Source organism: Protopterus annectens, chromosome 13.part0 (genome assembly GCF_019279795.1).
Source record: "Protopterus annectens isolate FY-2018-M chromosome 13.part0, PAN1.0, whole genome shotgun sequence".
Taxonomy (NCBI): Eukaryota; Metazoa; Chordata; order Ceratodontiformes; family Protopteridae; genus Protopterus; species Protopterus annectens.
In genome coordinates this window covers 1,112,719,051-1,112,744,641 of record NC_056747.1, presented here as the reverse complement: position 1 = coordinate 1,112,744,641, position 25,591 = coordinate 1,112,719,051, and positions in this window count along the sequence as shown.

The following is a 25,591-nucleotide window of genomic DNA, read 5'->3' as shown; positions in this document are numbered from 1 at the left end:
AAGCGGTTATTACACTAAATTTTGTCTTTTCATAAGTTATATGGAGTGATAGACCTTAAGTCACAATATTATTTATTGAATGCTGCTACACACATTTGCCACTGTGGATATAAATAATAATCTATATTTAAATCAAAATGAGGTAAAGTCTGAATCTGCAGCACCATATTTTCTTCTCCATTTTGTTAGCTTCTCTTTGCTTTATTATAATTTTCATCTCAATGTTATATATTTTTTTTATTTGTGACAGTCTATTTTTCTTTTAAAATTAACGTGACTGTCTTTATTTTATTCTTTTTCCAGTGGCGTAAAGATCAGGGCATACTTAGGTCACATTGTGATGATGATGATGATGATGATGATGTCACTGCCTTCCGATCATTCTGGACTAGTTTTATGACTATGCATACTTCATGACTTGAAAATAAATCAGAGACTTTACTCTCTTAAGCATTTTTAAAAAGTTAATGAACTACTTTTACCTATAGGTACTTTTTATTGCTGCCATGAATACCAGGATAGGAAGAAATCCTCATTATCAACCCTCCTTTTCCCCATTTTTTTCTATATGGTGTTGGTGTGTTGCATCAGTTATTACCACCTTTCTCTATTCAGCACCATTCTCCTATCATCATACCTGGCTGCTGCAAGTCTTCACTCACACAATCCATTCATCTCTTGGCTGTATGTCATTGTTTCCTCTTGCATTCATCCTATCTCTCCCAAATCTTCTTCACCAAAGTGACTTCTGCCTTCCTGCATATGTGACCCAACCATTGTAATCTGTTCCCCTTGACCTTCTCTGCATTTGGAAAGGATTGACAAAGTGCATTGGTGCTTGCATTTCTAAAGGTTAGGAGGACTGTATTGAAGATGCTAACAGTCATATCAGAAACGCAATCGATAGTACATATTTCAATGAAATAAGCACAGCTATATATAAATATATTTAAAGCAGCAAATACCGGTCGGACAAGTGTACAGCAAGCCATTTAATTTAAGTGCATAACCTGAAAAATCTGTCAGGATTCAAGTTTGGCCCAAAATTCTCTTTTAGTACCCTTAATAACATAACCTGAAGTACATAATAAGAGTGAGAGATATGCAACATGCATTGGACAATGTAAATTAATATCAGCAGCTCAGCAGGGAGAATGCAGGCTTCCAACAAATCAAATCATCCTTACACAATTCAGTAATATTTCTACATCCAAAGGACACTGTGAATTTCTTTTAAACTGAATCAGCTGTGCCACTGGATTGAGGGTCAATGCATGGTCAGTAAAATCTTCCCTTCTATAGTAACCATTTCCACATTCTGCTGTACTGACACTGCAGCTACAGTCATAAAATAGCATGAATATGATGTTGTCTATAGTTTATATAAAATATTTGGAATACTCAAGCCACAACTTTTTCCTCCTTACTACCATCTCTTGTCTTATCATATTCTACACACCTGTATACAATACACCTCTCCTACTGCCTTACTTTGGTACTGTACATATTGCCACTATTCGAAATACTAAAGTGCTTTATCGATAACGTGTTAATTATACAATTAAAACGTCATCTATATTCAAAAATGTACATGCTGGTTGGGCAGGCCAATCATTGCGTCCATTGTAAGTCCAATATAAACAAACAGAAACAATTCTGTCCACTTGCAGTATCACTCACACTGCTAAATGTACTGCATGTGGTCGGGCTGATCATACTTACCTCTCAGCAAATTGAAAGACGACCCTTTTCTTCTTTGTATATTATTTAGATACCCCACTACAAATAAACTCCTCTTCTCTCTCTTCTTTAATAGAACAAAGTCAATATTCAAAAAAATGTGCATGTTGATTGGGAAGACCAATCAGTGTGCTCCTTTTAAATCAAGTTTATAACAGGACAAACTCTGGTAATTCACTTTATCTACACCAGAAAATGGAGTATTTAAACTATTAAAATAACTTTTCCCCATTGGTAAATAGCTCAGTGTAACAAAATACAATATCTTAAAAAAAAAAACAAAAAAAAACACAGCTCTTGATGCATTCAGCACTCCACAGCACACCACTAAGTATGGATCCAGCTGTAGGTGAACTAGACAGCTGTATAGGGTCTGGTGCTGGCTGGGGGACCCAGTCATATTACATAATAAAAAAAAAAAAAACGCTCTTGCCTGCTTCTGCTCAGTGGTCAGTCACTGAATCAGTACTTTTACTGCTTCCTGGTGTGGTATAAGCATGCAAATGAATGGGTTCCATAAATAATATAAGATGTAATCTTACAGCAGAATGGGAGAGATTTGTTGTTGTGCAGCTGGACTTTCAGGTGAAACTGATGTAGCAAAACATATTTCTGTGCAGGTAGATTATATCACTGCCTATGGTAGAAAGAGGTGTGTGCATGTGTATGTGTCTGTGTGTGTGTGTGTGTGTGTGTGTGTGTGTGTGTGTGTGTGTGTGTGTATGTATGTGTGTGTGTGTGTGTGTGTGTGTGTGTGTGTGAGACCACTCAGCTGTCCCTATTTTGGAGGAACATTCCAATTTTCAGGCCTGTTTTACCTCTGCACAGGATATACATATTTGTGGAGTTATGTCCTTATTTTTAGGTTTAATTTGCTCCTTCACACAGATTTCTGAATCCCACTCATCACATGTTATTTTCAAAGCTGACTAGTACACAGAAAACCATACTACATGACCAAATTGCTAGTGGCAGTGTAATTTAAAAAGAGGACACACATCTAATATTTCCCTTTTTTGAAACAAAAATACACAACCTCATTTGGTAGAATATTACAATACAGTTAATTAAAGTCTAGATATTTTGCACTGTCTCCTTGGTGATGTATTTATATTAGTACCATCATTTTTGTCACTCTATTTTTTAATGTGTATTTCTTAGCAGTATCCCTACTTGAAGCAGGAAGATATTTGTACTATTTGTTATTTAGGTTTTAAGGTAATTTGATGTCCAGATTTTTGGCTGTATGTGCTTACTTTCAAGGGTCTCTGTTCTTTTTTTAAATGTCTGCAGGTTGAGAGGTATGGAGTGTGTGTGTGTGTGTGTGTGTGTGTGTGTGTGTGTGTGTGTGTGTGTGTGTGTGTGAGAGAGAGAGAGATGCCCCAGTTGGAGAAGATTGTTAATTAATTCACTTGCTAGGGCTTAAACCCAGTACCATGACTACAGAAGGTAAGAGGCCTAATCCTCCATACTGACTGCTAGATTTCTTTTCTGTAGTAAATCACTGAAGAATAATGTCAGTCATTAGAGTTTCCCTTTTTTGTGGTTCACAGCATACAATTTGATGCAAATCCTGTTGTTCTGATAATTTTTTATGTAATTTAGAGTAGTCAGCTTTTATTTGACTCCAGCTTTGCAGAACACCTCTGATGTTGCCTCATGTTAATGCCCTTTCCATGAGCAAGTCACTTAACGTGACAGTGCTTAGAGATAACTGGAAATTTTTGGCTAGACTTCTCAATGGTCCCCTAGACTGCAAACCTAGTAACTAATAACCATGCACCAAAGTAGATTTGGTGTAAAGGAAGGCAACTGATTGTAGTATACATGAACTAGAGTAGTTATGGTATAAAGGAAGGAAACTGATTGCAGTAAAGAGGAGCATCATCACATGAGCCATGTTATTTGGATTTGATCCTTGGGTTCCTTAATGTTGACATCGTGTTCCTTATTTAGCAGCTGATAAATGAGACAGCATTAAGTGTAGGAGTTTAGTGTTAATATTTTTACTATGAATATGTTTTAAATTTAGCTTGTTTTTCCAAGCACATGAGTGTGAAATGTACTGTGTTTGGGCTACAAAAGTTTGTCTAGTACATAGTGCAGATGAGTAAGGCTATCAGCTGTAAAGGAGCTGTTTTCTGTAGTTCATGGTTTGATTCTCTCAGCCTTCATTTCTCTTCTGTTTAACTCTGCCAAATTATTTCACTGGGCTATATTCCTGGTCTGCTCTTGAAAATGGACACTTGAATCCAGTGGGCTGTCCCAGGTGTTTTACAATATTTGAGTGGTTGTATTATACGTTTGACTTTTGAATTCCTGTACCCTTCACACACATGTTAATTAGTATTTCACTATATGGTATTTGAGTATGAATTCCAGCATGTCTCTTGTAGTTTAATAGGTTGGTTGCCAAATGCATTTTCACTAAGTTTTAAGGGAAAAAAAGTTTACAGTTTTTCATGCTGTCTGTTTTCAGTGTGAGGGTGTTTTGTTTAGAAAATGGCTATTAATGATTTTTTTTCCTGCAAAATGTGAAATATAAATTTTAAATAAAATCCAAATTTCTGTGATAATTGTAAAAGTAAAGAAGAACATAGTATGTAGGCTGACAGGGGGTTATGGTAATTGGAAAGAAATAGCCAAGTGATGTGATATTGGTATGGCTGGTGGGCACCTGATTAATTACCCTGCATAGGGTCACATTTGTCTATGATCCAGGTCCATTGACTCTGGAGAAATATGCTGCAATGATACAGCATTATTAGCCATTCAAGTAAGCGAGACCTGTACTGAGTGATGTCAGAAAGGGTGTCTATTTTTGATGAGAAGTCATAGGGAAGTTAAAAATAAGATGTAGGTGTCATGCAGGCATTTAGGATCTGCCAAAATGTATGCTATATGCAGTGATATTTCTGATTTTTGTACAACTTGTGGTTGCATTGTCTATATTTGTTTTGTTTTATTAATTGCACTAAAGAATGAACTAATTTATTAATAGGCCTGGACTATGTAATATAATCTAACCATGTTGATTATCATGATAGATTTTTGCATTACCTTCTTAACCTCCAGAAACCGCAAAGGGGACTACATTTGTTAGGTTATATAGTCAGCTTTGTTTGGAGTGACCAGAATGGTCTGATCTTCAGCATCTGTTTTGCAGTCATTGTAGTGTATTACTGTGATACTGTCTTCTGTACAATATTGTATTGTAAAGCATTTCTGCATTTTGTTAGAAAAGGTTACTCTGGCAGTTAGTGCAAAGGACTAAAGCTCCAACTTGTTAATGAACTGCTTCCTTTTTGCTAGGGTGTGGAGTTTGAATCTTTCCACCCTTATTTACCTACTGAGTTATATTTAAGCACGTCACTTAACCAGGCAGTGCTTTGGAGCAACTGGAAATCTGGACAAGACTCCTTAATGGTCTCCAGAACTGCATACCTAGTAACTATGAACCTGTTGCTATTGTTTGCCAGTCATCCCCTATTGCATAGCTGATCTAGTTCCGGAAATGTTATGGCAATATCAGCAGCACACCATTTTTAATGTAACATAGACAATTTATTCTTCAAGAATAGCAGGCACTGCATTTGTAGATGAAGCACTGAAATGCAAAGTAGCTTGCCAACAGCAGTCTCTACATTAGTAATAGTCCTCTTTAATTTGAAATGATTCGGATGACTTACTTCTGTAGAGATCATGCATATTGACTTAGCATATATTATCATTTGGTTAATATTTCTTATGCATTTCATAAATACTCTTCTATTTAAACTGTGCAGCTTCTGGTTGGATCTTTTTGTATGATGCTAGTAATCTTTATTCAATTTAAAATATTTCATGCAAAGCTACCAATAAAGTACATGTTAATTTGATTCTTCATACCAATAAGGGGTGTGCACTGTCAACAATGTGACTATAACTGCTGGTGGGCATGGGAGATCTCAGTACCTTATGCTCTTATCTGGCCATTTTTAAACAGCTTTTAATTTGGCTTTTCTGGACTAGTGTGTGTGTGTGTGTGTGTGTGTGTGTGTGTGTGTGTGTGTGTGTGTGTGTGTGTGATATAAGTAAGAACACTTGGGCTACTGTGTTAGTGTGTAACAAATTTGAAATATGCAACTGTGGTTATTGTTATTATTAACTTTTTGGCAGAGTCATCTGAGAAGGATGTTGTCAACCATGTACGATAATTGCTGGGTTTGGGAGATGTCTATAGATAAAAATGACTGACTCTGCTGATCTGACAAAGTTAAAAAGTCATTAGCCTGTCTTTGCAGGACTAGTGTGCATTTGTTAAGTTTTGAGTACAGATGTTGGTGGTTTATAATTACAGTAGTCTTCTGATCTTTTATGAATGAAATGTTCTGAAATGGGCAATTTTGTCATTATTGATTAATACATTTTGCTTCAATACTTACTGGAAAAAAAAATTCAAAACTAAAAATTTAAAGCATACTCCAACAAATATTGCTCTATTAAACAAGATATTTAATTAAAGACAATGAAAAAGGGGGATCAAAGAAGACATGCATCTGTACATGATCCTAAAAATATGTGCAGGGGGGACAAGGTTTGAAAACAGCCTAGGATCCAACATACAATTAATTCATCTCTGGCCAAATAAAATTTTCAATGAATGTGAGTTTCAAGGCAAGATAAGTTTACTGTTGCTTATGCCAAGTCTGTTTACAATGTGCAACTATTTTGTTTTGTTTAGCAACTGGTCATTAGTGTTTGTGCTATAACATTTGAAATAAAGGTTTTAAATTAAATCTAAAAATGGTATGCCCAGTAATAGAGCTGAACAGTGTTTATGGTAATTGGGGTGACATAACCAAGTAATGGGACACTGAAATGGCTGTGGGGTGGTTGGTGCAGTATCCTGTCTACAGCTCCATCTGACCATGATCCATCTCTGCATGCCTCTCAACATCTTATGAAAAGAAACAGATCTCTATTATTATTTTTCATTGATTTGCCAGAAGGTCATATATTTTACAACTCAAGAGAAACACATATAGACTTTCTGCAAAAAAATTTGTCAGTTGATAGAGATACACTACTCAGGTTGTGCACAGCAGACACAACAATGTATATTGCATGGGCAGTACATAACTGGAAAGTCCCAGACTGCTGCAAACTGGCAGAAGAGCACTAAAGTCCACTTATATAATGACATTATTTAGAAAAGGTAAGACTTTTTCTTAGATGTCATTGTAAATTAACAATAATCCATTTGTATGTGTTAGTAATGCAGGATTTACCTGTTGCTTGCTTTGTTTAATCACGCTGGCTTTGCTCTCATGATCAAACACACCAACCGTGGGTAAATCCTGGGTTAATAACTCCCATTCATGGATTCACGATAGAATGTTTAATAGAACACATTTGAACTAGATTGTGTGGCACAGCTGTAACACTGGATTGTTTTGCAACTTGCCACTTGCTAATTTTGCCTTTTCTTTAAGTGTACCCTTGTTCTTGGTACCAAGCGTGGGTCTGAATATGCTCCACTGAGATCAGGTCCTGCCCTGGTAAACAAATGCAAATAAAACAAACTTGAATGTAGTACTTCTTTCATCATTGTTTGTTTATACTTCGATGAAGATATAGTTCAGTTAGGGTAACACAACACCAGACTCCATTCCTGGTACTGAGTACCTTTATTAACGCATGAAAAAAGATACTGGTGTAAGTTTTTTTTAACATCAAGTGGTAATGTATTATATATTAGGTATGACAAAACAGACAGCTTTACCTGCTGTTGCTATTTAGGTTGCTGATATAAGTAAAGTTACTTTTGATGATAAGTTTGCAGAGGGTGTTTAGATTGTTATCATGTTAGCTAGGTATTTGCACTTGTGGGAGTGCTTCAGCATATGTATGTGCTGTTGAAAACTTTATATTGTTAATTTATGTACTTATGGGAGTGTACCAGTGTGTGTGTGTGTGTGTGTGTGTGTGTGTGTGTGTGTGTGTGTGTGTTTTGCAAAGTGGAAGGCACAATATCTGTTGAAGAAACACACACTTGTTTAGAGGACAGAACTGAGCAGAAACAATTATTATGAGGCAGTCCTGCTAAAACATTTACATTTCAGCTGTATTTCTTTTCTGTTTTGTATAGGTTAGTTTGTTATAGGGAGGAAAGTATGTTGTTTACAAAACAGATTGATGAAGCAATGTCACCCAAGCTGCAATCTGGTATATCTTAGGTGAGGATGAGATTTTTAAAGAGACAGCATCTAAACTATCTTTCTAAGAACATGAGCTAAATGATCACTGAAAGTAATGGATGGGTTAAGGTGTAATCCCAAATACTCAAAAATGGCAACTACTTTAAGCCACTCCCAAAGTATAAAGGGATAAAGCCCTGACTGACTTCAGCCCAGCCAACATGGGATCAGTTAGTGACGTGGGCAACTGACAGAGCAATAGGGAAGGAATGGGAGTGCTCCTGCAAAGTGGGAGGGCACTCATTGATGTGCTCCCTGTCAGGAGGCATGTTCCAAAGAGGGGAGTTGCTCTTAGAAGTAATCAATGAGTGTGTGGGTACACCCTCAGGATCTTTGACCAGCCCTAGTGAAAATGGAGTAACTCTGGGAGGGAGGGGGTTGGAGAATAGCTAGTAGACCTGGCATGAACATTGGGTACTGAGGGCTGGAGTGGTTAACATGAGGTCCGATGGAACCAAAAAAAATAAAATAAAAATGGCATCAACTTTGAGTATAGTCCCAAACTTGAGTAGGAGATTCTATTCTGTCACAGGTGTTTGTTGCAAAACCTCACAGGTTGCTTTCTCATTATGCATATATATTATGATGTTATTGGATAGCTTTGTGCTGCATCCATCGTAAGACCTGCCCTAAATTTATGAAGCATATTAAATATGTCAATATTGGTCCAAATAATAAAATAGTTATTTGAGAATGACTTCCTTGAAACATTTGACTAAACAGGAGGACAGCTATTGGGTAGTTGTTATGGTGTTCATTAGTGCTCCTTTGGAAGGTGATACTATTTCAGTAGAGAGTTCTAAAGACCATTTGCCAAAACATTGTTTTACTGGCTCAACAAATACCTCACATAATATCAAGGAAGATAATGTGTGTCTTATTCACATCTTTGCATTGCACAGCTTACCACAGAAATCTGTAACACTGAGACTGGTATATAGATTAAAAAGGAGTGTGAGGTTTTCACCCCTTTTCAAGTATGATGTGCCTATATGTATAAAAGTAAAATGGTTGTGAGGGCTTCATTCTGCTATGGATGATGTGTTTGTGTGTGTGTGTGTGTGTGTGTGTGTGTGTGTGTGTGTGTGTGTGTGTGTGTGTGTGTGTGCGTGTGTGTTTGTGTCCGCATGCCTCTGTGTCTGAGTGTATTATGTTTGAATGAAAGAGCGCATGCATATTTGTCTGAACTCTGTAAAGTGGGCTGGTATAATAATTTGGATGTAACACAGTTAAAGAATCACTTCTTGAGCAGGGATTTGTCAGCCAGGTACATGATGTGTAACCATTGTAGCTACTTATGACAGGTTAATACGTTTTGGTGCAGTTCATCTGCTGAGGGAAAACCAAAGAATTTGTCTTTTATAGAATTTCTTCTTCTTAGAGAAGAGAGAGGGTGGTAGGGGTGATGTCCTTTACCGGATTGCTTCGCACAAGCAACAGTCTGTAAGGCTTCTGTCAACCTGTCAAAGTACTTCCAGTAGACATTAGCAAATATGGCATCATCCAAGATGCTGTGATGTTGCCTGTGTCCCTTTAAGAAATTTGTTTAGAAAGCATCGACAAGTTTCAAGATAATTGAATTTTCAGATTTTTGTCATAGATTAACATCTACTCCTTTGACACCTGTGTTCATTTAGTGTTTCACTTAGACCACATAGATAATTACTTTTGTTAAAAGTTAGCTAAGCTTTATCCTTAAATATCACGAAATGCTTCCCAATAGAAATAACTCCTTTGATATATCACTCATTTTTATATTCTTGGGGGATGTATGCTTGCCCAGCGTGCAAAGAACCAGTTTACAGAAGTATATGAGTTTGTTTTCAGAGTTAGAAGGTCATTCAGGGGACTACATTTCCATGTAGCCACATCTGTCCTAAGCTGCTATGGTCTTGGTTTGCTACAAACATAAACTTAAGGGTATAACCACTGATCATGTTTCTCATAACTGTCACTGCTGAAATTTTAGGCTGAGAGTTATAGCTTAATAAAGATTCTTGATAGTTATGAAAGTATGTAAGTTGTTGGTGTGAACATCTGCTTATCCATACCAAATTCACTAAAATGTAATAATATTAGTTTAATTTATTCATTTGTGACCTGGTCATCACTGAACTTTTTCAGCTATGCCGAGGCACATACACATTTTATGGTAGCTAATCCAATGACATGTTTTGGGAAGATTGAATGAAAACAGATTATGTAAGAATAATGTTTTGTCTACTACATGTCAGTTAGGTTGAAGAAGGATACTTCTTTGGCTTTGCCACTTTTGGATTACTTTCTGATGATTCAGGAGGCTCAGCATTCATGGGTGGGGACCGCTAGCTTATGGTATGACCAGAGGTTTTGGAAGTGGAAAGCAGTTGATCACTGTCTCAGCTGGGAGGTTAGACATCTGGACATATGGCTAGCTACTATGATGGATAGCTTTGGGGTGGTTAGTCAAGGGGGAAGGGTAGGGAGAGAAGGGGGAAGTATGTTAGGCTTTTAGTGTGGGATGTTACTCATGGGTAGGGTGTAAGCTCATGCATGCTTGTTCAAAGTGTTTGTGGAGCCATTCGGCAGTGCTAAGTGGTTGGTGGCAGGTTAATCTGGGGAGTCTGGATTCGTTTTCCACTGATGTGGCTGTTTTCCCATCTTCTTTTCAGGGGTTTCAAAATCTCTGAGGTAGGCTGAATTTTTGAGAGCTATGAGGAGGGGTATCCTTTTGGGGGGGGCAATGGGATACATTCTATCATTAAGGTGCAAGTATTGTGGTGCATGCTTCAGAAATTTCCTGATTCTTCTCTTAAGGAAGACATAGTTGAGGGCTTTTCTCGGGGGGTTTCTATTCAATCAAGGTTGGTGGGGGATGGGGGAGTCTGTAAGAATTTGCGATCTGTATGGTGAAAGAAGTATATATTGGAGGGTTTGGTAGAGAAGGACCGACAGGCAGATAGGTTGTTGAGTCTTTTTAGTCCCTCCTTTGAGAAATGTAAGGTTTCACCATTGGGTTTGGTTCCTAAGAAGGTGGCTGGTGAGCTCTGGCTGATTCACCATTTGTCATTCCCAGAAGGGAGCTTTGTAAATGACTTTATTTCAGTTGAGGATGCCAAGGTCAGTTATGCATCTTTGAATGACACAGCGAAGGTTATTCGAGGATTTAGGGATCTGTGGTTGGTGAAGGTGGACATTGAATCTGCATTTCACTTGTTGCCAGTATGGGAAGAGTGGCTGTTATTAGGCATGGTAGCTAGGGAAAAAATTACTTTGATAAGGCTATGCCTGTGCTACTTTTGAGAAATTTAACACTGCACTTCTCTGGGTATGACAGCAGTGGATGGATACGCAGAGTGCATGGAATTACTTGGATGATTTCTTGATAGTAGGTGAGGGGTTTGGGGAAGCATTCAAAGGTTTGTGAGAGTTTTTGGGTATGTGGGATGAGTTGGTGGTCCCTTTGGCTAGGCAGAAGCTGGAAGGCCCAGCTAAGGTACTGGAATTTTTGGGTTTATTGGTAGATGCAGAACTTGGGTTTTTTACTTGCTGGCTGAGAAGATTGCATGTTTGAAGGAGATCGGATGGGTGGTGTACAACGCATACCTATCAACTGTACAGGTTTTCACAGCATATCCAGATTTTTGCCTCATATTTTTGGTGTGTTACCCTCTCAAATCTGTCCCTTTCTGGCAAATAGCCAAGGATTGGAAGTCATTAAATAATGACAAACATTTGAATTTAAGACTCTACATCCTTTGGAAATTTCATGCTAATGCAAAACCTATTATTCTATCAACTTTCTAAGTTTGTAAAGGCAATATTTAAAATCTGTCCCTATTTGTCCCCCCATCATTTTAGGGTTTGTCCAGATTTTTTGCTCTAAGAGGTTGAGAGGTATGAGGATAAAGTGCAGATCAGGGAGGTTATGGAGAGTTTAGGGCTTCTAAATTTTGCATGTTGGGCAGTTCATCCAGGGTGTACTTTTTGTAGGTCAATGGCCTTCTTGATAAAAGGAAGGAAGAGCAAACATCATTGGGTCCAGATTATCAAGTTGGTACAGGTTGATTTTGTATTTTGGTTGTCCTTTTTGGAGCAGTTTAATGGTGTGCCTTTTTGACAGCTGGATTGGGTTGGTCAAAGGGAACTGCAACTGTTTATGGATGCAGCTGGGGGTATTGGAATGGGTGTGTTTTTTGGCAGGACATGGTTTGCGGCTCAATGTCCAGTGGATTAAAAGGATGAGTGGAAAATGATGCTACCTTTTGGGAGTTAATGCCAATCTGGGTTCCATTGGTTGTTTGACAGGAGTGGTTGAGGGGAAAGAGGGTATTTTTTAATTTGGATATAATGGTGGTGGTGTGATTTTTGCAAGCAAAGACTGTGAGATCTAAATTGTTGTTGTTAGTTTTATGTAGGTTGGTTTTGCAGAGTCTGTTTATAAATTGTTCTTTCGCAGGTGTGCATGTTGCAGGAGTTAGGAATAAGATTGCTGACAATTTGTCTCAATTTCAGTTTTCCAGGTTCCGACAGTTGGCCCCGGGGGTGAAGGAAGAGCCAATGGTGTTGGCAGATGAGGTGTGGCATCTTGGGCTGATGTAACTAGGAGGTTGGTGCAGCAATCTTGGCTAGGCTGTATGATTTCACAAAGCCCTGGATGGTGAGGCATATGTTGAGAGGATGGGGTAAAGTGGCTGGAGCAAGTATGTATATACGATGGCTGTTGACGAGACAGGTTTTGAAAGTTTTATTGCAGGGTTAAGCTTTAGTGGTGGATGAAACAGTGGATTATGTTTTCTGGGTTACTTTGTGTTTATGGATGTATTTCAGGGCATTCAGGGTGTCAGAAATATTAAGGTCATTAATTTGGAGAGATGTTATGTTTTTTCCAGTGTCAGTGCACATTTGATTACACAAGTTTAAAACAGATCAGTTAGGGAAGGGCACGCAGATAGTTCTTTGGAAAGATAGGAATGATGGGTTTTGTCTGGTGGATTGGGCTGCACAACTGATGAGGACTTATGCGGACAAATTGTTTTTTTGGTGCTGAGAGAGTAAGGTGGTAATCAGTTTGTCTATATAATAAGAAGGGCTTTGCATTGTACAGATTTTACATGCGAGAGGTTTTCCATGCGTTCTTTTTGTATTGGCAGGGCTTTGAATTTAGCAAGGGAAGACATAACCATTGAGGTCATCTGTAGAGTGGGGATGTGGTCTTTAAATGCCTTTTTTCTTATATTAGGCAATGGATTCAATTGATAATTCATTTTTGTTTTGTCATTAAGGAAAGGAGATTGCCATCTTGCACCATTCGTATATTCATTGGCTGGCTAAGAGGGCAGCAGTTAGGACAGATGGAAAGGACTTGGGTTTGCATCGATTGGGGTGGACAGTTAGTTGGCATGGGATTAGAGGTTTTAGGTGGAATCAACTTATGGATGAAGTTGAAGTAACATGGTTGTGGATGGGGCTTCCTTGAATATTAATGATAAAGTTGGCTGGTAATGATTTGGAAATCATTCCTAAGAAGCAGTTGGTAGATTAGGATAAGGGAAGATCTGGTTATATTGTAGATGCTATATCCGGGAACATGCATTGTATGGTCGGAGATAGTACCACATTTATGTTGAAAAAATGGTGTGTTTTAAGGCTTTGGAATACACACAGAGATTTATTAATTGTAGGTTGGCTCAGCAGTTATGTGCTTTGGGTATGTATGCAGTAGACCATAGGGATTTTGATGACATGGACCCTGTTTGGTTTAGATCCAATGGGGTGCAATTGAATGTCAGTTTAAATTTGTTTAATGTACATTTGACTTTATTTTTAGAAGGTTTGGTGAAAGTTTTTTGTAGGAGGGGGAAACTGCCTGTGGTCAGGCTGGTGGGTAGAGAAGAGGGGCAGGCTTGTCCCTCTTCTGTTCCCACTCTTGGTGTTGGGTGTTAATGCCCTGAGTTTGTGGGATGAAAGTGATCAGTATGATGCTGCTTGACTGATAAGAATACGTGAGAGGAGGTATGGATGGTGCTTATTTGTCAGGTTGTGAGGGGGTATGCTGCCCTGATGTATGTTATAAGGATTTTACATATTGTGGTTATAAGGTTATTTGTGTTACAATTAATATTTGAAATAAAGTAATAGAGTAATGTTTGAAGTTAATAAAGGTCATCAAATGTCAGTTGGTGTCATGTGTAATATTGACAGGGACCGGGACAAACAGAACAGAAACACTGAGTAACAAACAGAACAGAAACATAACGTACAATGGATGAAAAGTACAGAATGTACTGTATGATTGACAGTGCATAGTCTAACACATGACAATTGCTTAAAGCCCAATAATTGTTAAAATAGTACAAATTATTTATATCTATTGTACATTATACGCAGTATACAATGGTGAGGACCAAATACATCATTTATGAGTGGGGAAGTAATTGTTTATGGAATAAACATATAACATATCTTTAAATAATATGGTTCTTTTTGCTGTGGCTTCTCCAGTTGCTGTTCACTCATAGCATTAATTACTAGTTGCAAACCACTCTGCTAACCCACAGTTACAGTAAAATCATTTCCTCTCAAACAGTGTCATTCAGAAAAGAAAGTGAAAGGGAATCTCTACTCCTTCATAGACATTTGTCTGCATTTCACAGTCCGATTACTCACCAAAAGCCTGCATCTCACATTCAGTACCATATGCATTCACTGTATTTATTCTCCAGATACAGACTATATGAAAAATCATATGAAAATGTCTTAGTGAAATGTTGCTGGTCTCTAAAGAAGGAAAAATCATGGAATGCTTCTTTTTCATAAGAACAGCTCATGTAACTTCTGCCTTATATTTAAATGCTTAAGTAAAAATCAAAACTCTGTTTCCCGTAGTTTTTTATTTTTTTTTATAGATCCCTCTGGTTCTGAAAGAATATTTTTTTCTGCCCATAAACTGTATCGTACATAAATTAAGCAGCTTCTTGAAACATATAACTGGACTGAAGTCCATCCTCCACATTTCAGTTCTAGGAGGTTATGCCCCTGATATATACTACCTTCATGTTGCCCACCTCCTCACCCATATGGACATTCTTGTTTGCAAAGCCACACTTCACACAATTGGCTTCAGATAACCATGTAGATCACTATATAGCTGTCAGTGGAAAATTACTGCCACCAATAAGCACTAGGAATCTGAAGTGAGTTGTAGAAAAGTCCCACAACATTTGTTTTTAATAACTCTGTTTACCTGCATTTTTACTGACTTTCTAAAGTCATGCTTAATCTTTGTGCCTTTTGCTTCCCACAATATCCAGCTAAATTACTATATGAAAAGTATCAGTGGTTCACAAATATAAAAGAAAATACATTTTTGTAAACAAGTAATGATTTAATGCATCTTATTTTGAATTTTAGAATAACAGACAGATCTTACAGGAGGAAAGAATGCTGCCAGGAAAGGATACTGCCAGCCCAATAAAGAAGTCTCAGTAAGCAATGTCCTAACATTTATCAAGGGAAGTTATAAGCTGAGTGCCTAAAATGCAAAGTCTGAGTTTTAAATCTAGTCAGAGTTTTGTCAACTGAAATAGTATGGACAAGGCTGCAATGCAATTAAATGAGAAAGATAAATCCACGGAGAGGGTTTTCTTTCACTTTCCTTGCAGTACGATCACAGCCAATGTTACGTTTGAAAAGACAAATATGGTTACAGTACATTTTAATGTAGGATGCCAACATTTTCATAATTACTCATAACAGGCAGATTTATTTAATGTGCTTTGAAAAAGCCGTACTGTTTCACATATGATACTCTGATGTCCTTCTCACCAGACTGGACAAGGAGAAGGATACAGTGAGTTACCTGCTGGTGGCTAGACTCTGCCAGATTACGCAGGTGCCAAGGTCACCAAACCCCAAGTACCAGTATGACTCAGTCATAGTCTGTGTGGACGTAAATGACCTGAGATGTGCCAGCCTGGGCTATATGAAGAGAAACATGATTGTGTTTTCAGAACGTGTCACAAGCAGGTACAAGTCTAGCATTGAGCAGCATTCTACCATCTCCAAGGATGATACCACAATACCAACAGAAAATAATTGACTTTAATAATTGGCTTAGCTACTGCTGTCATTCAATAATTGGCTTAGCTACTGGTGTCATTCTAAGGGGTCCAATATTTGTCAGCCGGGAAAAACATGGTTGACAGGCCACACTGCTTTACCAGGGCTGGTCTTTACCTGTTACCACTGTGCTTTCAGATATTGGCCAAAACATAGTTCACCCATATAGTATCTTTTTAGGCATTGCCAAACAGGCAAACCTTCCAACATAGCAAAATGTAATCAAGTTAAGCTAAAGGAATTACTATTGTTCAATGCTAGAAGTCTAAACAAGAAACTGCACTCTCTGGAAGTACTCCTCACCCTGGAGAATGCTGATGTTTGTGCAGTTACTGAAATATGATTCAAAGCCACACTAAGCACTCTGGCAGTGCATGGTTGTAATACCTACTATATGTTCTGATCGGCCACTGCTCATGAAAGAGCAAATGGTAGAGGTGTCTCTACCTATATAAAGGATAAACACACCTCAAGACTGGTCAAGCAATATGACATGCTTGAGCTACTCCATGTCTAACTAACCATGGGAAAAATCCATTACCATATTCTTGCTAGCTACAGGTCCCCCACCATGAGCCAGGAGATCTATACATCATACCTGAAGTTACTTGAATCACTCACTATTCAGTCCAATACCATACTCATTGGTGATTTTAACTATCCTCCATTAACTCGGAAGTATACATGACCACTACCATGCAGGCCCAAAGAATTCTAGACTTTGCAATGCAAATGCCCTGGAAAAACTAGTCTGCACTCCCACTAGGGGTACAAATATCCTAGACTTGGCACTCGCAACTATGGGAGAGTGCTGCACTTCCGCAAATGTGATGTCTTCGCCGGTTAGATCAGATCACAAAGTGGTCTCCCTTGAAATAAAGATACCTACTAAGTCATTGCATAGCTAATTCCCAGGCTCCCCTAAACCCAGAAAACACAGAAGCTTATGAGGATGTTTACACAAAAGCCCCATATGGCCATATAAACAACTGCATAGAAACAGCAGACTGAAATAAACCTAGGTCAAACCACAAAAACAAGCCACTATGGTGGAACCCTGGTATTAATAGACAATATAACAAAAGAAAGAAAATTCTGTCTAGAAATAAGAGAGAATGTGTACAACAGAGCAAAAAATTCCTCATTACTCCAAACAATCAAATCAGGGAACAAGTCAAGTCTTCAAAAACAAATTTTGAGGCAAAAAATAGACTCCCAAAGTAAAGATAATCAAAAGGCATTTTTCAGTTTTGTTAGCAATCTTAATGACAACACCCAACAATGTGCAGAATTAGTTATACATGGCATACCTTTACTCATCTAGAAGATATAGCATATCTGCTGACTGATAGATTCAGCTCAAATTTCACCTCCACATCACCCCAGCTACAACCCAAGAAATACCCTGCACCATTCCTCCACCATTTATCACCAAACAACAGGTTGCCACTGCGCTGTCTGATGCTAAAAAGACTGCTTTGCTATGTCCTGATGATACACCAAGATGCCTCTTAAAGAGATTGAAACAGGACCTATTTGGTTGACTTGGTTCTCTATTTAACCATAGCCTCCAGACTGGCTTTGTTCCGGTAGAGTGGAGGACAGCAACAGTCATCCCTGTACTTAACGGGGTGCCAACAACTGACCTGGGAAATTACAGACCCATTAGTTTGACTGGCCTTATCTGCAAGGCAATGAAAAGAATAATCATGGCCCTGATACATAATGACATAGGAAATCTCCCAAGACTAGACCCAACCCAATCTGACTTTGCCAAGGGCAGGTCATGTCTAATTAATGTGGTGGACTTCTTTAAGAAAGTCACTAGAGCCATGGATGAGGATAAAATATTGCATGCTGCCTTCCTTGATCTGGCCAAGGCATTTGACACAGTTCCCCACTGGGGTATTATAAATAAACTCACAAAACTGGACATAAATACCTACATTACCAAATGGATAGTTAAATGGCTCATGGCCAGGATACATGCTATTGAATCCATATCCACAGGACTCAGTGCTATGACCACTCCTATTCAGAATATACTTCCCTGGAGTCAAGACTAATGTAGAAGGCTTCTGGCTGACAGAGTTTGCAGATGACTGCAAGTTGGGGGCAATCACTGAATTCCCCAATGATGTAGATATCCTTCAGAAGCGTCTGACTCATGATTGGTTCCAGAGCCATGGCTTAAAGCTAAGTGCAAAAAAAATGCAGTCATATCCTTTATGAAGGGAAATACCCTGCAAATTACAACATTAATAGCACTCCCCTAAAAGTGGACTCAGAGGTGAGCGATCTAGGTACATAGACAGATAGTAGTCTGAACTTTCACTGGCATGTGTCCACAGTGGCGAGGAAGCCTTTCTATGTGGCACAGCTTGTAAGTAAAGGTAAGGCATCCAGATCCAAGGAAGTTATAGTCCCTCCTTACTTGGCCCTTATCTGACCAATAATCAAGTGCAATGTGCCATTTGCATGTACTTGACTAGGCACTTACAACAGTTGGAGTGACCTCAGAGGTTCCTCACAAAGAAAATACAGTGTGTAAGGTCTGTCTCCTAGCAACTATTTAGGAGTGACCTACACCTAACGTACAAGGCACTCACAAGTCCAGCAGTGATGGAGCTGTTGCACATTTGCAAGACAAATATCATGAGGGTCACCCAAGCTAGGGATCTAAACATGGTTTGTAACTCAAACAAAACATGCTGGAGACAGATATGTGTCTCAGAAATAACCCCTTCTCTGGAACAGGCTTCTTATTCACGTTAAGCAGAGCCCTTCCCTGGCCCTCTTCAAATGCAGTTTGGGAATCATAAATTCACTCCTGGAGTAGCTACTATGTCCTTATGGACAGGAGCAGTCTGTAAAATATTAAAATGCATAGGCACAAACCTAACCCATCCTCTAGCCCCCAGGGGTCATAATTCAGGTGAAATTCAGGTAATATTGGCAAGGCTTGTAAGGATTTCTGAGCTGTTAGCCTAGTAATGTCCTATGAACCTATGAATAATGAACACTTGTGACATCACAACAATACCCTTAACTTAGAGTACCAGAGTTAAGCAATTAGATTGATTTTATTTATTCACTGTTTGTTAACTAGGTGAGTGGGCTTTTATAGAACCCTTTTCATCTATGCTCTTGGCCATGAGGCTAAGATAAAATATTTATGTACACTGCAATTTCCAGGAGAACATTAAGTGATAAATGCATAGAAAACACATTCAGCACTCTGTGAAGTAAGACAAGTCGATAACAGGAACAGTCAAATACAGATGATTGTGAACAGTGGAGGCAACATTAACAATAATATTGTTTTGGTCAACAATGAGAATAACATACATAAAGTAAAGCAAAACAATGAACACACGGACAGTTACACATTAATGAGATTATACAATGAAAAAGATGTACACAAAAATGAGAATTAACTGTATACAGCTTTAAAAATATTTGTCACATGTCACAGGATCAAGAATGATAAGTAATCCTGAAGAGGTGGAATGCAGAGAAAACTAAACCCACATTATTAAAACAACTGCATTTCTTTTCTTTCTTTAAATTGTAAATTCTTTACACTCTACTGCCTGCTGACCATCAGTCACTCTCTATCTATTAGCCCATTTATTTTTCATGAAAAGAGAGAGCTGTTCCTGGCTTCTCATTCCCTGTAAGGCAAGAACCAATGATGGGGTTGTTATCTTGGCACCCATTAGGGCATTGTTAATGTGACCTAACCCTTCTCCTGATTGTGTTGAGAGCACCAGTTTATCACAAAGAGATACCTATGCCCCTGATATGGAGGCATGCCCATTCTCTGACATGCCTACACAAGGGCTACAGCACAGCATGGCTTGACCCATCTTCATACCCCCCCAAGGCCTGTTCTCAAGGGAGTAGTCCATATCACTGCTCTGGAATGCAAGGTCACCACAGGGGAAGAAACTACCAGAAGCCTTCATCCCAATTGAAAGTGATGAGAAAAGCTGTGTCTCTCTCACCAAGCCCTTTCTGATTCTTCCAGCTTCACAAACGTCTAACCAAACTCCGGGAAACTTTGTAGCAGGCAGTGTGTTATCCCTCTGTGCCACAGAAGCAAGGAAGTTGCATTTATATTACTGACATAGGTAACACATTGCCTACTTCAATTAGTTATGTGGGAAGAGTATTCCAAGCTGCAGAAGCAAGTTTGTGAAAGGATCCTTCGTAAGTAGCTACAGTAAACTGTGGCCTGTTAAGTTTGAGTCTGTCACTATTATGAACAGAATAAGTTGAGGAATGGACAGATAATGAGTTGGCTAGGAGAGGCCAGCATTGTTCTTTCAGTAACATGAATGTAAGACTGTTAAACAGATAGATGTCTGTGTCAGCCACTGGTAACCATTTATTCATTTGATGGTACCATGATGGGGTCAATAGGTTTAGCAAGAGACATGACCACATCTGCATCTGATTCTAGACTGTGAACAGTAGTGAAAGTATTGGAGACTCACTTGTTGCCACATCTGCCTCTGGTTCAAGACTGTGATCAGTAGTGAAAGCATAGGAGACTCACTTAGATGCCACATCTGCATCTGGTTCTAGACTGTAAGCAGTAGTGAATGCATGGGAGACTCATGTGGCTGCCACATCTGCATCTGGTTCTAGGCTGTGAGCAGTAGCGAAAGCATGAGAGAATCAGTTGGTTGCCACATCTGCCACTGGTTCTAGACTGTGAGTAGTGGGGAAAGCATGGGAGACTCTTTAATCTCTGCCATTAGTGTTATTCTAGCTACAGAAATTTTCAGTATTCTAAATGTTTCCCTGCCATGCCACATTGCTTCATTATTTTTCAGTATGATTAATGCACCAACAGAACTAATTGCTATCATACCTCTCAGCTGCCCAGGTTTATGAAAAATGTCCACATTTTTGCCTTATATTTTTGGTCTGTTTCTTATAAAATCTGTAGCTGGATAACTGGAAAAGCATGTAAAAATGGTCATAAAAGAACTGTTTTTGTAAGGGAAACTGTCTCGCTCTGAAGGAAATCTGTTAGTGAAAACTGAGTTTCATTTACCAAATTCAAATGTTTATTGAACAATGCACGCATATGCCTCACTGACAAGACAAGGCAAGTCAAAGCGTGTGCTGATGCCCAACGTTCGAAAGTGTTCTGTTGTTGTCTGTACTCTTAGCCCAGTGCAACTGTTAGCAGAGTCAAGTGTCACAACATGCAGCATGTGTTACAGGAATCTCTGTCAGTAATCAAGGTTATCTTGTTTAGTGTTGCTATGGTGCACCCCACCACCCCAGCCCAACATGCCTTACTTGCCTTTCCACTCACCTGTGGAGGTCTGCAGGATTTTTGTGTATGAGTAATCACTAGAGTCTAGTGACAGACAAGCATTCATCTCACTGACAGCAGTGTCACATAAGCACACATTTTGTTTAACGCAGTTCTCCACCTGGCTCCTGGTCTCACAAACCTGCTGTGTTGTGACAGTCTATCCTTAGAATCCACTGCTGCTTAGCTCAATGGCTTTATTGTGCAGGCATGGAAGGGCATAGGCAGTAGATAAGTGCCTGCAGCCTTCCTTGATTTTGGAATGACAGTGCTGCCATTGTTTTCCTAGGATGAGCTCAATAGTGTTAAGGACACCATGGAATATGCAAACTGTTTGATCACAGAGCCATTAATGTGGGAACAGTCTTGGTATGAAATACCTCAGTGATTGCAGGCAGTGTCTGAATGTAAAGGGTTTTCTGTTTCTAACCAGCTTCTTCAGAAGGCACTGACTAAATATTAAATAAATATCCAAATTAGGTTTTGTGCTATAACATGAATTATGCACAATTACATTACACTTAAAATACATCCTGAGGTATATTTACCTAAATAGGGGAGTAGTTATTCACACCTTGGATCTTATGCCTTGCTGGAGATTTTTTAAGAGATACCTATGTTTGAATTTAGTTAATCAAACTTAGGGATTTCAGATTTTAGGAATTCTAAACCTAAATCTGCAGCAGTGCCAAAATAAACCTCAGAAAATGAGTGCAAGTTCCAGATTTTAAATGATAATTCACAAATGTCTGCATCACATTTAATAATTTATTTCATGATGTTAACTTTTCAGATAACATATTAGAATTCAGTTAACTAATTTATGTCAAGAAATGTTTAAGCAAGTTATCTTTACCAATTGTAATTAGGTAATTCCAGAAAAAATTGTCATAACTCCAGACACACAAAAAAGATATCACAGTAGATTTATCGCAGATGCATTTATGCATATTTCTTGCTTTCCTCATATGCAAGATTGTGATATATGGAACTGTGTAACTTTAATAAGTACATTAAGTTAATGAATAAAACTAAAAACAAAAGGACTGAAGGGGAGAAGACTGCATACTAGTTTAAGTCTTGACAATATTGCTGTGTACGCAAACAAAACTCCTGTAGTGCCAAAACAAAGGGCAGAATGAAAGCACTTAACTTTGTTAGTTTAATAAAGTAGTTTTATTTTTTATATGCATTCTGCCCTTTGTTTTTACACTACAGGAGTTTTATTTGTGAATACATTTTGATTTTTCCTGTTGGATTTTGGATTCTAACGTTGTGTAGCGTGATGCCAAGGTCTCCCCACATGTAGACTAAGAACGCTCTCATTCTTTTCCTGTCTATAATGTCTGCAAAGGAAAATGATTCTGGTCAAATAGTATAAGCATCAGTTCATGTGACATACTATTTGAAAAAGAATTTCAAAACCAGATGGCAGGTGATGCTTTAAGTTCAAACTAGGGAAGTACCTAAAAATGCAATGTGATATTCCCAGTGCTTATTAAGGGGGAGAAAAGTATACAACAGTTCAAACATCGTCTACCCGATTACCAAATGTCCACTTTTCTAAATCCAGACTTCATCTAAAAACAAATATAATCATCTACTAAGGCATGGTTTCCTGACTGCATATGACAGAATCTTCAAGACAGTCATATATTTATTTTTAAGTCATTTTGGCTCATAACGGGTATGTTTTTGCAGCTGGTGCTGGGTGTAGCATATAGCCCTTCCCTGTGGTGACATCACTACGAACTCCAATTTTGAAATGTTTGACAATAGTCACAGTTTTGAGTCCATCAGAGCTCTTGAGGTCGATGTCTAGAAGAATCTGAAACTCAAGGGCAGTGGGCTGCCTGATTTCAATGAATGTCAGGAATCCTTGCAGTAATGGATCAGATTTTATAATCCGGAGTCAAATGGCAAATTTCAATTGAAAGTTGCCGCTGGGGAGAGAAGTAAAGAAAGAGTCACTGCTGATATGTTGTCTACATATACAAAGTCATGAAATTGTAGGCATGTGTCTTCCAGTCATCTCTGGTTCATGTTACAGTTCTGTTTTCCTTTGATATACACTGTCTTGGGAGTTTAAGCACTGATCCAGAAATAAGTTTTTACTCAAAGGTGGCTAATGACTTAGAAATGTGGAACTTGTGAATGATTAACTATCTCCATGCTCATACCCTGATAAACATTCATTTCTTTTGCTTTTTCCTATCTGATTGCTGTCCCAAGGCACAACCATTTTTATTTTTAATTTAAATGATTTTCACTCATGAACTGCATATTTTTACTGTAGCTTTGCAGCTGCAGTAGCAAACCATCATGAATTTTCTCCCCTGAAAAACATGGTGGGGGGCAGAAAATGCATGTAAAACTGAATTGTGGCATTTAAGTTTATAGGCAGGGCCACTCTATTTACATAATCTGTATTAATTTGTCCCTTCACATTAAAGCACATACTAACTAACCTAGAAGGATGTAATTATATGAAGGTAGAATTTACTAGCAGAGTCCTATTTTCCCTACCATGTTGTTTGTTTCTTCGAAAGTTCAGATAATTAACATTGTGTTTCTGTACATCCCCTCAAAAAGAAAAACAAGTGTCTGATGGTATTTTTAGAATGCTGTCTCCATTTTTGACACCGTAGTCTCCTCAGGAAAGCTGTTCCATGCATGCACTGCTCAGTCAGAGGGGAATGTTTGTTTACATTGCCCATACACTGGACTTCCTTAATTGACATCTTTTCACATCTTCAAAGTGTGACATGGGGTGTAGACAAATATATGAAATCACAGAAGGTGTGGCCAAGAATATATTGTAATAACTCTGGGGGAAATAATTGCATCAAGCGAGGAAGAAGTGGGCTTCGAAGATGCTAAGCAATACATGGTAGATTTTTTCCCATCCTTTGGATCTAGTGATAGCCTGAACAAAAATTATAGGTAAGGAAAGAATTTCAGTCTTATTGTTTTACAATGAAGCTGACAAAATAATAGGTCCCAAACTTTGGTAGTGAATAGTTTAAGGGTTATCCTTAAACTGTTTATTTTCAGTCTGCTCTTTGCATTTCTCCATATAGCTCCTATGTTTTTCAGCCTGGACAGATATTTTTAATGCAAGTTGTATCACAAATCATTCACTTCAACCATCAAATAATGAAATATGGCTTCTTAAATGTTTTAAATTGCACTTTCAGATGTTGGTTTACTTTGGGAATTGTGACATTTAAAAAATCTCCTTAATAATGTGGATATCATGAGACTATGTACTTTACAAATTATCCTTGGTGTAAAATGTACACAATGAACCAGAAGGTGATATTCCTAAAAAAGAATGAAATCAATGCAAGCCATAAGCAAGAGGAAAAGCAGAACACCCTATAAGGGTGAAACAGGGAAACAAGTACATGTACAATATCTGTAAGTAAAGCACATGTAAAATAAATGGGTACTGTTCATTTCAGGGAGATTACAAGATCATTAAATGTACAGTAAAAAGAACTTTATGATATAGGATTATTTTATTCTGAACATATTACACATTAGAGAAAGTGAATCTGATTTATTTGTTAACTGGGTTAGCCCAGTTTACACTAATGTATGTGTGTGTGTGTGTGTGTGTGTGTGTGTGTGTGTGTGTGTGTGTGTGTGTGTGTGTCCTTCAGAATGTCAGAATTCATATGATCAAGACCAAATAATTGATGTTCTAAAAAAACTGAACAGTTTATACTGAGATCACAGTACAGTGGGGATCAGGTAAATTTGTCACAGAGAACTCACACAGAGTTGATATCCATAATTAGCAAGGGGTGTGAGTGGCTTGCCCCACCTGAAAAATCACAGTTTTTGTTGTTTATTTTTTGATGTTTCAGAACAAAAATCATACGGTCTCAACTGTATGAAGTTCAACATTCTGGAACGTTGATGCTGCAAATTAAATCAATATATTTCTTAATTTACTCTTTGTTGACCGGGTTAGTCACACTAGGCTACTAGCCTCTTATCAGAGGAGACACAAGATGGCATTTATTACTATGGAAAAATTGACCAGGGCATCGGGGAACTTCACCTACTCTGTTTGAATGTGGGTACCATTTATAATAATGCTTCCTGCTTCTGGCCAAGCATGAAGGCAGCTCAGAGAAGCAGGGAGAGAAGATGGAGTATGTCATGATGATGA